The sequence below is a fragment of the Sinocyclocheilus grahami genome, unplaced genomic scaffold (assembly GCF_001515645.1).
Source record: "Sinocyclocheilus grahami isolate Dianchi unplaced genomic scaffold, SAMN03320097.WGS_v1.1 scaffold258.1, whole genome shotgun sequence".
Taxonomy (NCBI): Eukaryota; Metazoa; Chordata; class Actinopteri; order Cypriniformes; family Cyprinidae; genus Sinocyclocheilus; species Sinocyclocheilus grahami.
This window is the reverse complement of record NW_015505437.1, coordinates 1,417,897-1,433,368: the sequence shown is the minus strand read 5'-3', so window position 1 is coordinate 1,433,368 and position 15,472 is coordinate 1,417,897. Positions and strand designations below refer to the sequence as shown.

General features: G+C 38.4%; 1 long non-coding RNA gene across 1 annotated transcript; it reads left to right on the top strand.

Annotated features, from left to right (window-relative positions):
- Positions 1 to 6,398: 6,398 nt before the first annotated feature.
- LOC107598954 (uncharacterized) lies at positions 6,399 to 14,232 on the top strand. Its single transcript, XR_001610615.1, has 3 exons — positions 6,399 to 6,526; positions 11,370 to 11,475; positions 14,039 to 14,232. It is a non-coding gene; the product is annotated as an uncharacterized lncRNA (long non-coding RNA).
- Positions 14,233 to 15,472: the final 1,240 nt, after the last annotated feature.

The window sequence follows — 15,472 nt, the reverse complement described above, 5'->3', positions numbered from 1 at the left end:
GGGGTTATCATTTAAAAGTAATAGCTGAATTATGTCATTTACTCAATCATTTACTTGTTATTTGTCAGGATTTTTAAAAAAAAAACACTGGGTGGATTTTTATCATTATAGGGTGGTTGTGAAACATAGACGCATTTAGGTGGATCGGGAGGAGCATTCCCTTCAAAAACAAATGTAATCCACTGCATCTTCAGCGGCTCAGATGTCGGGTGTAAATGATGACTGCTATGTTCATTATTACATCCAACAACAGAACACCTCAATCGCTTAGAAGCCATTCTTATCTACACCTGCTCCGGCGGTGAAACAATGGTGGACTGATGACAGCTCACTCAGGGCGGGTCTGAGGTAAAACACCACTGTCAATCAACAATCGTGGGAGGGGCCTGGGTCTGTGTGACATCACACAGCCAAGAACCTGAGAACGGCTTGATTTGAGAAAGGGGTTATCATTTAAAAGTAATAGCTGAATTATGTCATTTACTCAATCATTTACTTGTTATTTGTCAGGATTTTTAAAAAAAAAACACTGGGGGGTTTTTTATCATTTTAGGGTGGTTGTGTACACACACACTGCCAACACACATTTCAGTTCAAACAACTTGTAAAAGGGAATTTTGCATCCGATGACCCCTTTAAAAAAAAAAACTTAAAGCACAGTTTGTTCTGTGTGACATCACACAGACAGGCATCTGAGATCAGCTCGATTTGAGAAAGGGGAAAACATTTAACAGGATTTTTAAAAAAAAAACACTGGGTGGATTTTTATCATTATAGGGTGGTTGTGTACACACACACTGCCAACACACATTTCAGTTCAAACAACTTGTAAAAGGGAATTTTGCATCCGATGACCCCTTTAAAAAAAAAAACTTAAAGCACAGTTTGTTTCATTTGTATCTTTTGTATGCTATTGTTTTTGTCCTTTTCTTTTTTATTACTGAGTTTTGAATTATTTTCAATGACTTTTTTTGTTGTTGTTTTTTACTAATAGTTACCCCTAGTACTCTGCTGTGGTATTGAGAATTGTGGCATTTCGCTGGTCTCTAAAATGTAGATGTCATAGCAGCGCTGCAAAAAAATTTGTGACATTACGGTAAAATACCGGCAGCAGTGGTTGCCAGAACTTCACCGTAAAAAATATGGTAGCAACATTTTAGGTTTTACAGACTTAACTTAGATTCACAATAAAATACCGTATTTCAATCTGTTTTGAACCATTGTAATGCACTGATAACCACCAAAAACTTGTGGTGATGAGAAAGTCATATGATGAACCAACGCTCATCACAAACAGCTCTTCTACGAGCTGAGGAGGGCAATACTTATATATAGAAGGTGCACAGTGTAATTCACACAAACACTAAACCCCATCACGGTGACACACATGATACTGAAATAATGCAATAAACATTAATTTAACAACATTAGATGTAAGATTAAACCCTAGTGTACACAACTGATATGAAAAAACTAAGAAGAAACATGTTATTTCAACAAAAAAAACATTAAATATGAAGTGTCATGCAGGGAATTCTGGGAGTGTCAATTTATGGTTTTTCACTGTAAATTATACAATGACTTTCTTTTACCCTTCCAAAAACCGTATTTTTAACAGCATTTTACTGTAAAATCACATTAAATGTAATTACATTTATTCACCGAATACAGTATGGAAACTTACTGTTAACCAGTTAACAGGTTTTTGCTGTAGCATTTTTTCAGTCTTTTACTACAAAAATTTACTACTAAAATTACAATAATTTTTTACAGTGAACCTTATTTACAGTAAAAATATATTGTATATATATCGCTATCTTTAAATAAATCATTCATATAAAGTTTTGGTCATATGGCCCACTCATAATAGTTTTAAATAATCATGATTACAATATGACCAAAATATTGGTGGTTACTGTATGATTTTTGTCAGTATCGAGCAGCCCTAGTTTGCATTGTAGTTCATTTATTAAAACTTAATTGCAACAACTTCATAACTTAAATGAAGGTGCAATTCAAGCAGAAATTAATGTCATTCCAAACATTTTACAAACATTTCTCACGGCTCTGTAAATGCAGTAATTCATTTAGCAGTTTCTTCAGCTTTGTTTTGATTGAATTATCACTTCACTGCTATAATTGTTTGTTTTTAGGCCGTACACACCCATGCGAAGGGCTCAGTCTAGTGTGTGGTTCGATCGTCACAAGATTTCCCAGGACTGCCCAGAACATTTGGAGTCTATAGATTCCATGTGTGATCATTTAAGCGCCATTGTACAGGAGGAGATCCGAGCTGTAATCCCGAAACACAGGATGGTTATTGGTATGGCTACTGGCTTATCTCTCTCCTCCCCATCCATCTATCTCTCCCTACCTTATTGCTTTCCTCTGTCTTACACACTCTCACACTCCACTTGTTCCAAATTAAGCAGAGTCTCAGACCACTGCTCATAAGTCTCTCCCTCGTTGTGTTAAATGAAGAATGAAACTTATCAAGTTTCTTATTCCTTTAATTTGTTGCCAGAATGGGCCAAGAAGAATTTCTGGATGATTCTCGAGTTTCTGCTAAGCTTTATCTCAGAATATTCGGGTTATCGGGTCCACATATATATCACAAAGTGGCAGAAAATCATAAAGTAAAAAGAGATCTTAGCAGAACCCAGGTAAATTCCCTCAGGGTGTGTGACGAAGACCGGATAGACATTAAAACGAGGTTACGATTTGCTCAGAGAGTTAAACCCAATGGCAACATTCAAGGAAGGGTTAACCGACAAGCCAATAACACATACTGTAAATGCCCTGAAATAGTTACAAGTAAAACGTGAAGAGTGCAAAAAAAAAAGTCTTTGTGTGAAAAGGCTCTGTGTGGAAGGACAGAAAAGCCCCTGAACTCGGTTCCAAAGAAACTGATTCAAAAAACACATGTTCCTGTGAGACTGCTGAAATATTATCTTCCTAAATCATAACATTTTGTCATTAACTATAAATACTCATTGGAGTCACTCTGCATGCTGGAGAAACGAAGTGGTCTGTACGCTGAGTCCACTTCCCAGGCTGACGGACTGACAAGCGCCAGAACTTTCCATGGAAAACACTGTCATATATATATTGCGTTTTTCAACCTTTTAGGTGTCGTAGTTAATGGGAAAAGCCAAAGTCAAACATGCATGCACAGAATTTTTTAGCCAAACGGCATGTGGATTTCTCAGTAAGTTCAATATTAGGATGGAGTTCGTTGGTTTTGTCTCCGAGTAGTGCGTAAAAGGGAAGAGCAGTAGACCTGTTAATTAGTCCTGGTTACAACATCTCTATAAGAGGTTTGAAGAACATGTGAACTCCATCCATCCTCCATCTCAACCTGGCTCCTCTGACAGACTGATGGGTACTTGTTCACTTTCCCAGATGTAGTGCCCAGATTTACCCAGATGTGTAAGATTAAGCACAGGCATGAAAGAGGACTTCAGAATAATGGAGGTTTGATGAAGTGGAACTAAAGGCCAGCTTTCTTTTCTCTTTCCTTTTTTGTTTTAAATTTCATTTTGGGCAGATTGGCTACTGTAGACCACTTTGAATTGCATGCATTTATTAATGTCCTCCTGACTTAATTGCTCCATAAGGTTTTCATAACCTTCAGACATAAAAATTCTGTCACAGACTGTTTGCATGTAAACATTATTAACAATAATCACATCTGTATAATGCATTTAAAAATGCACTGATTAGGAGCAGTCACTGACCTGTAGAAGTGAAAAAATAACATACAATTTAAAAGATATAATATAAAAGTAGTGGTTGAATCAATGACTCATCAAGACCGAGGCATCTGCCACTGCTGAGTGAGAAAAGATCATGGAAAAGGGTTTACAACCTTGCTGCATGCCTTTCATTGAAACAAATTAAACATGCGACTGCTGGGTCCCGTGTCAAACTGATAGAACAAAAATTATAAATTTACATTTAAAGTGATGCCTTTCCCATCTAAGAAGTTCAGTTCAGCCTTAATCATGAAATGCCAGGGTTTCAAATTTCTATAGTCTTTCATTTTCAGACGCTGGCTCTGTTATTTGACACAAAAAGAAGTGCGGTATACTTTAACAAAAAGAGCACTTATTAAAGAAAGCATATGCATTGAAAGAGTACACCTAAGTGCAAACCATGTATTATGGTTTAAAATTATATTAAATGCAGTTAGCTGAACTTTTTTTTACCCACATAAGTAGGACTTAAATGCTTCTTTATATGTACATAATTTCAACTGAATGCTTGTCTAATGTCTGTATGTTTGACTCGAGGTGGCTTTTCGATGGGTGGCGCCATGGCATTAAACCTGGTTTGTAGGTTATCACCGGGATGTGGCTGGCATCTTCGCTCTGTCCAGCTTTCTTAAAGGGGTCCTATTATGCTTTTTCACTTTTTCAACTGTAGTTATTCTGTAATGTTGCTGTTTGAGCATAAAAAAGGTCTGCAAAGTCCACTTTCAAAGGAGATATTTTATTTAACAGAAATCACTTTTCTAAAACTACAACGAATGACTCGTTTGGACTACAACGCATATTTTCCGGGATTTGTGATATCACAAATATCGACGAATGGGACGAGACCTGGTTGAGCTGCACTAGAGAAGGTAACAAGTGTTATCACTATGTCTGAGACATGCTAGCTTTCCCAAAGCAGATGAACTTAGAGCGGTTACAATCATTCGGGTTTAAATCGCGCTCAAATTGATTTGATTTTGACGTAATATTTACACTGAAGCTCGTAGCATGCGGCTATGGTAAGGGGCGTGACATTTCCTGAGCAGGTGCCGAGTGCTGCCAATCACAACACACACTGGCCCAGCTAACCAATCACAGCACGCACTGGCCCAGCTAACCAATCACAGCACACACTGGCCCAGATAACCAATCACAACACACACTGGCCCAGCTAACCAATCACAGCACACACTGGCCCAGCTAACCAATCACAGCACATTTCGTATTTCAGAAGGTGGGCCTTCATTTGATACAGGAACTATTCGAGCCGTTCATGCCAGACTGAGGAGAGAGGTGTTGTAATAATGTAAAATATGTGAAAAATAATGTGTTTTTCGAACAACCAAGTATGAGAGCCTGTTCTAGCTCACCCCCAAAACAACATCAAGACTTTGTAAAAGAGCATAATAGGACCCCTTTAACAAGTTGTATATCAGGTAGTTAATAGCCTTCAGAATGTCTTATGACCAAGGATTTTTCATATCATTATGTCAAACACATCTCTAATCTTCGGCACAGGCAGTAGAAAATGCATCCCAATGGCCTCTACCTGAGCTGCTTCAGTTTCATGGCACAGCAGATGAGCTGGTTTTCCATAGCTGGGGTGAGGAGACCAACTCACCGTTAAAGAAAGCTGGCCTCAACACGTCTTTCCATTCCTTCCCAGACCTCAACCATCAGTTGTGTAACTGGAGTTACTGCGTTCCTGGATCCTGAAACTTTCCCTTTAGAGCATCAATAATGCTGGACAATGACCACTGCTTCCCAAAATCCTACAATAATCACCATGTACCCTCCCTCATGTCGTCACAAGATGCCATTTTATTAGTGTGTGTGTGTGTGTGTGTATATATACACACACACAACAACAACAACAACAAGTGTGCAGTATGCACTACCATTTAAAATGTTTAAATTTTGAAAGAAGACTTTCATGCTAACCAATTCTGCATTTATTTGACCAAAAATACTGTAAAATACAGTAATATTAGGAAATATTTTTGCAGTTTAAAATAACTTTTTTTTTATTTTAATATATTTTAAAATGTAATTTATTCCTTTGATAAAAGCTGAATTTATCAGAATTTTCCATTTTCTTCAGCATTTATTTAAAGCAGTTGAATCTTTTGAATACGTTCAACTGAATCTTTTGATCAAGTGAATGCATTCTTGCTGAATAAAAGTATTAATTTCTTTCAAAAAGAAAAACAAACCTGATCTTAAAATCTTAAAATCGCTCTTTATATACAGTGTTTATACTGTAAGTGAAGCTCCAAAACAAGAAAAAGGATAATAACATAATATTTAGGGTGAGTGAATGACAGAATTCAACTATTACTTTTAAATGATCTGCTTATTTGACTCCGAGTAAACTGCTATGTTTCTTCTTTTCCAACTTTGTGCATTGCACCTGCTGGAACTAATGCGTTCAGTGTGAAAAATCTGCAGTTTTTGCAACCATCCACATGCTTAATCAGAGTTAATATAGCTGTATAAACCTTGATTCACCAGCATGTGTTCCACCTCACAAAGACTCTACTTATTGTGCACATTTCATAGCCTGTAGCGCTGACCACTTTAAAGTGTTCAGTGGAGCACATTCTGCAGGCTGTGATGACTGTTCCATGGAGTCTGGTTTGGCTGTAGAGCCTGTGGTCAGGCTGAAGCGGCAGGTAGAGCCATCACACCGGAGGGGAGGAATGCCACTCGGCTCTGTGGTTTGGAGCCGGAATCCGGTCTGTTTGGCACCGTCTTGTTTCCTGCTGTGCGAGGTATCTCTCACTCTTGTTCTACCCGTTTTTTCTCTCCATACCATTATTGCTCGGCATGAAATCTGCGGTACACGTGTTTGGAGGTTTGCTCGAACAGTAGCTTCATTAATGGTTATTGGGAGGAAGTGGTTAGCAGGTTTTAAAGTCCTGTGGATGTAGTGAGGCTACAGTCCAGTACCAACATGCACCGTCTGGACACTGAGAATGACTTACCGACTAAAAGACCTTACTTAATTCATCAAAGATACTGCAAGTGTCATTTGTAATGGGCACAGTGAGAATATACACTTCCAGTCAGGAGTGCAAAGACTCCTGTTTTCCACATGCTAGAATAATAGTAGTCGTCAAAAGTATGAAATGGCACAAATGGAAGTATGGGAATTATGTAGTGACCAAATTTCCCATATCTGAGCTTTTTCTTTGTCTGGATTCCAGCTGTGCTCACTTTGGATATCATCTTAACCAACCGTACATTGCGGGTGCTTTTATTCATTGTTGAAGAAGTTCCTACACTACTGTTTAACTTTTTTTAAATAAATTAATACTTTTAATTAGCAAGAATGAATTAAATTGATCAAAAGTGACAGTAAATGCATTTGTAACAAAATTCCATTTCAAATTAATGCTGTTCTTTTGAACTTTCTATTCGTCAAAGAATCCAAAAAAATCAAATGTATCAGTTTCTACAAAAATATGAAGCAGCACAACTGTTTTCATCATTGATAATAATCAGAAATGTTTCTTGAGCAGCAAATCAGCATATTAGAATGATTTCTGAAGGATCATGTGACACTGAAGACTGGAGTAATGATGCTGAAAATTCTGCTTTGATCACAGAAATAAATTACATTTAACAGAATGCTTAAATAGAAAAGAGTTATTTTAAATTGTAACAATATTTTTAAATATTACTGCTTTTACTGCACTTCTGGTCAAATAAATGTAGCCTTAGTAAGCAGATCACGAGAGAAAAAAATGTATTCTACACATGACAGTATTAGTGTGCATGCAGTTCTCAGTTTGCACAGTCAGCTGGATTCTGCACAGTCAATTCATTTAAAAACATCCCAGTGTGTTTATTTCCAGATTTTGCTTCAGTACAGCAACACTAAAACACACTCAGCTTGAGCACAGGAGAAAGAGCTGGAGAGTCAAAAGTAAATGGTTTCTAAACAAAACTTTATTTGCATTACTTATATATGCTCACTGTCATTCCACCATATAAACTGTATACTCAGAATGTTTTGGCAATGGGAAGCCATTTCTTACTCGGCCAGTGAGGCTTGTTAAATTCAGCTGCATTCCAAAACTTATGTAACATCCTGTTCTATTCAGTAGCGTATTAAGTGCTGCATCAGTTGCTCTGCAAACATCTTGCACACTAGACCATTTTTCTGAATCATGCAGAAATGCTAAATTGGGTCTTGATGATCAACAGTTTTTCAGTGTTGTTCACAGTAGCACGCTCATTCATGGCATTTATGAGGGGTGTCCGGTTAGTTGTTTAGGAGTTCTTCTGATGAGAGAGAACCAGCATGTTAAAAGACCTGCCATTATGCAAGAATAATTGCTGTTAATAGAATAGCAAGGAACGGCTGTTACTGGTGCATACTGGCCCACAACAAGTGCTTAAAATGTTTGTCACAGAGTAGGGAGTGTTAAGGAAACTCGTTTGAAAATGTAAAAATAATTTCCTTCGGTGATGCTATAGTAGCACCAATTTCACATTTCACCTTCAAATTATACGTAAACATCATTACTTATACAAACAAGACCAGTATTAAAACAAGAATATTTGCTGCTGTGTGAAGCAGGGTTATTGAACTAAAACTAAAACCATAAAAATAATTTCATTTTCGGGTGAACTATCCCCTTAAAAAAAACTATAGACATTTTTAAAATAATAACAATAATAAATATAGCTGCAAGCAGCAATTAACGGGCCAAGCACAACAGAGGTAAAATGAAAAGCTAAGGCCAGGGTTCTCCAACCCTGCTCCTGGAGAGCTACTGTCCTGCAGACTTAAGTTCCAACCCTGCTCCTGGAGAGCCACCGTCCTGCAGACTTAAGTTCCAACCCTGCTCCTGGAGAGCTACCGTCCTGCAGACTTAAGTTCCAACCCTGCTTCAACACACCTGTCTGTAATTAAGTAGCCCTGAACACCTTGATTAACTGGTTCAGGTGTGTTTGATTAGGTTTGAAGTTGACATAGGAAAAATAGGTATCGTTTGATTCGGTATGCCACTCTGAATCTAACGAGACCAATCTACTGATTTTTGGTATATCAAAAAGCTTTTGTTAACTTTTGCCAGAATGCTCTGAAGATGATCTATGCCAATTTTGGTGAAAATTGGACAAACTATCAAGGACGAGTTTGAAAGTAGATTTTTTTTTGGAAAATTCTAAATTGCAAGATTGAAATGTAATTGTTGGTGTACATTTGACTCGGCCAAGGAATCAGAGGAAAAAATAATTTTGCTTTTAGACCTTACGATTCAAAATTTATTAGCAGAAACATGAGTGCAAATTTGACCTATTGGTGGCTAGAGAGCTTGAGTTAGGGACTCCAAATTTGCTGTGGTTAATGATGAGACTGTCCTCTATCCGTGTGCCGTATTTCATAACTTTCCTGCAAGCGATTCTATAAGATTCATAACAATACACTAAAGCTTTTGAAAAATATAGCATTTTACTAAAAATAGTCCACTGGATTTTACTGAAATGATCCACGCTCAAAATTAAAATTTCGTCATAGGAAAATTTAGTATCGTTTGATTTGGTACACTGCTCCGAATCTAACAAGATCTAATTCTTATGATTTGTGGTCAAACTGATCACAAATTATAAACAAAAATGTCAAATTTTGAACAGTTGGTGATGTTGTGCCAAAACTACTCATGCTCCCTCAGGTCATGCTTGGTATAACACGCACCAATTTGGTCTGAATCCGCTAAAGCATTGGCGAAGATATAGCCTCAAGTCCATTTTTGCACAAATTTTGATTCTAGGCCTTATGGTTCAAAAGTTCTAGGCAGAAACATGAGTGCAAATTTGGCCTGTTGGTGACACTAGAGAGTCTGAGATAGAGCCTCCAAATTTGCTATAGCTAATATTGAGACTGTCGTTTATCTGTGTGCCAAATTTCATAACTTTCCCTTAAACAGTTCTATGGGCTGCCAAGAAGAAGATGAAGACGACAACTAACGGATACAATAGGTGCCTAAGCACCTTTGGTGCTTGGCCCCTAAAAAAATACAACAACACAATAAGATTACTAAAACTTTTACTGAAATTAAAAATATATTTTTTAATCAAATTTTGAACAGTTGGTGATGTTGTGCCAAAACTACTCATGCTCCCTCAGGTCATGCTTGGTATAACACGCACCAATTTGGTCTGAATCCGCTAAAGCATTGGCGAAGATATAGCCTCAAGTCCATTTTTGCACAAATTTTGATTCTAGGCCTTATGGTTCAAAAGTTCTAGGCAGAAACATGAGTGCAAATTTGGCCTGTTGGTGACACTAGAGAGTCTGAGATAGAGCCTCCAAATTTGCTATAGCTAATATTGAGACTGTCGTTTATCTGTGTGCCAAATTTCATAACTTTCCCTTAAACAGTTCTATGGGCTGCCAAGAAGAAGATGAAGAAGACGACAACTAACGGATACAATAGGTGCCTAAGCACCTTTGGTGCTTGGCCCCTAAAAAAATACAACAACACAATAAGATTACTAAAACTTTTACTGAAATTAAAAAAAAAAATTTTTTAATCTAATTTAAAACTTTTACTAAAATTGAAAATAAAATAAAAATAATCTTATTTATTTTTAATCTTAAAATAACAGGGTCTCTTTCGGTCTTGTGGTCTCCTTCCACAAGTTAAGGCCTTAAATCTGAGCCAAAAGTCTTACACAAATTCTTGTTTTTTGGAGAAACTGAACAAAATTAAATGAGTTACTGCTTAAAACAAGAACAAATGTCAATGGGGTATGAAAACTTTTTCCCGTTTGAAGGAAGTTTATTTTTTTCAGAGCGCATGAGCAGAATTTGTTCTTGTTTTAATCATAAACACTTTATCAGAGAACAAGACTTACCTTAAGTATTTTTCCCTAAAAAAATACAACAACACAATAAGATTACTAAAACTTTTACTGAAATTAAAAATATATTTTTTAAAATCTAATTTAAAACTTTTACTAAAATTGAAAATAAAATAAAAATAATCTTATTTATTTTTAATCTTAAAATAACAGGGTCTCTTTCGGTCTTGTGGTCTCCTTCCACAAGTTAAGGCCTTAAATCTGAGCCAAAAGTCTTACACAAATTCTTGTTTTTTGGAGAAACTGAACAAAATTAAATGAGTTACTGCTTAAAACAAGAACAAATGTCAATGGGGTATGAAAACTTTTTCCCGTTTGAAGGAAGTTTATTTTTTTCAGAGCCCATGAGCAGAATTTGTTCTTGTTTTAATCATAAACACTTTATCAGAGAACAAGACTTACCTTAAGTATTTTATCTTCTGAAGTAAATGTATCTTGATTTAAGACTCTTTAGACATTTGCACTGGAAAGCAAGACAAAAACACAGATGAAGAACAGTACTTTTTGCAGTCTGATCAGAAGGTGCAGTAAAAGTTATTTTCAAAAAATTAATAAAGATCTCTTGGAAGTTGTATTGTCAAATTTTGAAGTGCTGCTAATACAACTTATGTGCTTCCTAGACATTTTGACAAATTGTGTTTAGTTTATTCCCTAAATTTCCTTTATTTGGTCTCAAAAAGGTCTTAAAATGTCTTCGATTTAACTTCAAAAAACCTGTATCTCGCTCTGCTCCTCATCCAGCGGCGGAGCCAGACTGCAGCTCAGGCATTTTATGATTTAACTGCAGGGATAGATGACGGTAATGAAGACGGCTCCTCACCGTCTGCTCCTCATGGGGTAACATCAGGTGAGGAAATGAACACACATCAGTGTCTTTTAAACTTGATGTCTTTAAAGGGAGTAGTACCTCAGTACATCATTTACTCGAGCCATATGAATGGGTCTTTTTGCTGTGGGGAATCTTCATGTGTTTTTTGTCAAACGAGCAAAGCACAAGGCCGAAAAACACCATTAAGGCATAATAAAAGATTTCCATAAAATCTGTGCACCATTTTCCAAGTCTACAGAAGCCGTCAAGTCAAATTTGTATACGAATCAGTCTGGACCAACAGATTCATTGAATGGAATTGGTTCAAAAGGATGATCGAATGAATGATTTATTTGCAGAAGATTCAGTCTGAATACACAGCTACTGATGGATGTTTGATTATTAAAAACGGCAACTGCAACTTTTTATCTCACATTTCAGACTTTTTTTCTTGCAATTCCTAGTTCATATCTAACAATTTGGATCTTTTTTACTTCCAATTCTGAGAGGGGGAAAAAAGGCAGAATTGCAAGAAAATGCAGAATTGTTGAGATATAAATGAAGAATTGCATGATATGAACATGATATGTGTCACACTTTACTAGGAAGCACGCTGGAGGCACGAGTAAACGAAAACAGGCTGGCTTTGTCCAAATACCCACATAAAAGTCTTTGCACTTGACCACTTGATTACTTAAATGACGTATTTCCTGTATTTGGCCAAAGTCTTCAAGTGGGTGTGAAGACCACAAGTGTGTGTCGAACTCTTCATTACCTGATGGGACACACTTATAGTGTTGTAAAAAGGCAAGTCTTTACACAGCTTTATTTTAATTTCAATTTAAAATCAACTTCTAAATATCTGTTCAGTAGTCCCTATAACATGACAATTTTAATTTGTGGTGCTTCTAATTAAATGATAAAAAAAATTTTGTACAAAATAAATATCACCACAACTCATCTTTGCACCACTAAAAGTAAAAACACTGTTTTTCTACCAAGTTATTTGTAATATCTAATTATTATATTAATATTTAACTTACATTGGAAAGGTTTCCGTGACCTCTCGCGAGATCTCGGCAAAAAGTCTTACGATTTATTTCCAGAACATGATGCATGATGGTATACACTAAGCCTCGAATAGTGCTCCGGAGCGGTATTCGAGATAGTGTGGGTTTAGAGTGCGTTAAGGGCACTGCGCTTTGGTATTTTTAAGACCTGGGACTTTAAGTCTTGCACACTTACTTCCTGTCGCGCGCACGCGCTCTCAAGTGGCCAAGACCACAAGTGTGGGTATTTGGACAAAGGGGCTTTTAATCCACGGAACACTGGGTACATCAATACTGGGGACAGCAGGAAACACATCAACGTAACGAGTAGAACCGACAAAGGAAGACTACACAGACTGGGGCTAATAAACACAGGGCAATCAGGGGAACACAGGTGCATGGAATCATAATCAAATTAACACAATAAACACGAGGAGAAACTGGGTCACGGGGTGCGTCCTCGCACCGTAGAACAACAGAGGAGAGGAGAGGGGAGGGGGGTGGGAACTAAGGAGGAGGTTCCAGAGGAGGACGGACACCCGGGAGGGGGCCGGCAGACAGAGTCCAGGGAGGAGACGTTGGAGGGAGGAGACAGGAGGGGCTTGGAGCAGGAGGAGCCCAGCTGGACCCAGGCCACAGCCATAATGTCGACAAACAGTGGAGCCGATGGAGGGAGGAGCCATGGAGGAGGAATGGCCGCCGACTCCAGGGGGCCGACCAACGGCGGCGGAGCACGTGGTGGAGGAGCCCGAGGCGGAGACAGAGAGCCAACGAGCCAGGGGATGCCGATGATCCGGGGGGCCAGGGTGGAGCCGAGGGCTCTGGCGACCGAGGCGGAGATCCGCAAACGGAGCCGGAGCAACTGAGGACCAAGGTGGAGCTGGCGGGAGGAAGGAACCCAATAGAGCCGGTGGGACAGAGCAACGAGGTGCAGCCAGAGGAGCGGAGTCCTAAGGCGATGGCAGGTAGACGCCCGACCTCTGATAATTTAGGTGTTACGTTCCCATCAGTGGAAGAACGCAGACATTCCAGAACTGTTTGTGGAATCAAAGTATTTCTGAAATAATGGTTTCCCAGCCCAAGTCTCAACTAGGATGACGTGTAATATTTACATTCCACAAACTCCCATTTATAAGGAGCCGGAGCAACTGAGGACCAAGGTGGAGCTGGCGGGAGGAAGGAACCCAATAGAGCCGGTGGGACAGAGCAACGAGGTGCAGCCAGAGGAGCGGAGTCCTAAGGCGATGGCAGGTAGACGCCCGACCTCTGATAATTTAGGTGTTACGTTCCCATCAGTGGAAGAACGCAGACATTCCAGAACTGTTTGTGGAATCAAAGTATTTCTGAAATAATGGTTTCCCAGCCCAAGTCTCAACTAGGATGACGTGTAATATTTACATTCCACAAACTCCCGGTGACCATTTCCCAAATCACATAACTGCCTCGTTTTCCCATGGTGCAGTTACCCTCCGTGAATGGTGTTGTTATAAGGTACCTCCTCACCCTGCCTTTGAGGTTTCAACCTTTCTCTAAATTGTGCTTTGTCCACTTAGATGATAATCTGCTTCACAGCACATGTGTCAGATGGAAGGAATGCTAATCTGGAAGAGGTGCAGAGCTTGGACTTTTTGGCAGCCAGTTTCCACTCTGCACTTACTTTCCATGTGGTGCCGCTCCAGAGGCTCCGGGTAGGAGAAGCCTGTTTGGGGAACGGAGGTGTTGATGGATCCCAGATCGCCCCATTGGCCACGCCCCCCATCTGAGGGTCACAGTTCTGCTGGACAACTGACCTGAACTTCTGTTCCAGTACCACATCCAGATCTGTAGTTCATATTAAGGGTAAAACAATCACACTGTGTTTGCTCTAATCCTGGGCTTTGAAACCCAAACTGTATTTTATTCAATTCATCTGTCAGACGGTGAATAATCAAGCCTTTCCTCTCTCTCTCTCTTTAGTCTAGAATGGAGGATCGTGATTTCTCAATGAAGATGTTAGATGTGTGAGACCCAGGTTTGCTGATCTTTACCTGTCAACAGGTTTTACACCAGAGAGCTGTTTGTTTGCACTCTACATGCTCTGAATGCTACATTTATCAGCTACTCAGTACTAGGTTTAAACTGTGGAACAGCAGTGATTTATATTAGATCAGCACAGGGAAAACCATAAAAACCCTTTTTATTACTAGAAATAAAATAATCGTTAACTGAAATAAAATATTTTAAAAAACATTTAATTTTAGCTAGTTTCCAAAGCAACATTTCTCATTTTTATTTAGTTTAACTTGAAATACTAAAAGTAAAATTAAAATGACTAAAAACTGAGAAAGATGACAAAACCCAAAATTACTACAACTACAGCTAAAATTTACAATGAAATGAAAATATAAAAGAAATAAGACAAATACAAATGATAAAAAATATATAAAAATTTAATTCCAAATAGTAATAAAAGCTGTTGTAGCATCTCAAAGATACTAAAATAATATCAATTTCAATCTAATCTGAAAAAAATTTTCATATTGGCTTTTAATCAATCCTAGATACTATGTTTTGTATATTGTATTATATGGGTGTTTTTCACATACACACACACACACACACACACACACACGGTTTACAGGGCCTATGGAGACGTAATGGTTTTTATACTGTACAAACTGTATTTTCTACCACCCTACACCAACCCTACTGTTACGGGGCGAACGAGACATGAGACGTGTGGATCCATCTGCAGGCTTTTATAAGACAGAGACGTGGTCATAACAGGCATGGGTCAAACGATGGCAAACAGGTATATTGAGGGCAAGACACAAGAGTAGTCCAGTAAACAGTTGATCTCCGGTGAATGTAATCCTGAGGGCGAGGCAAACGGGGAATCCACAAGACGAGCTAGAGTCCAGGCGAGGTGCAAACACAGGCCGAAACAGCAAAGCAAAGGGTAATTCCAAAACAGTCTATAAACTTCAGGGCAGGCAAAGATCAGACAA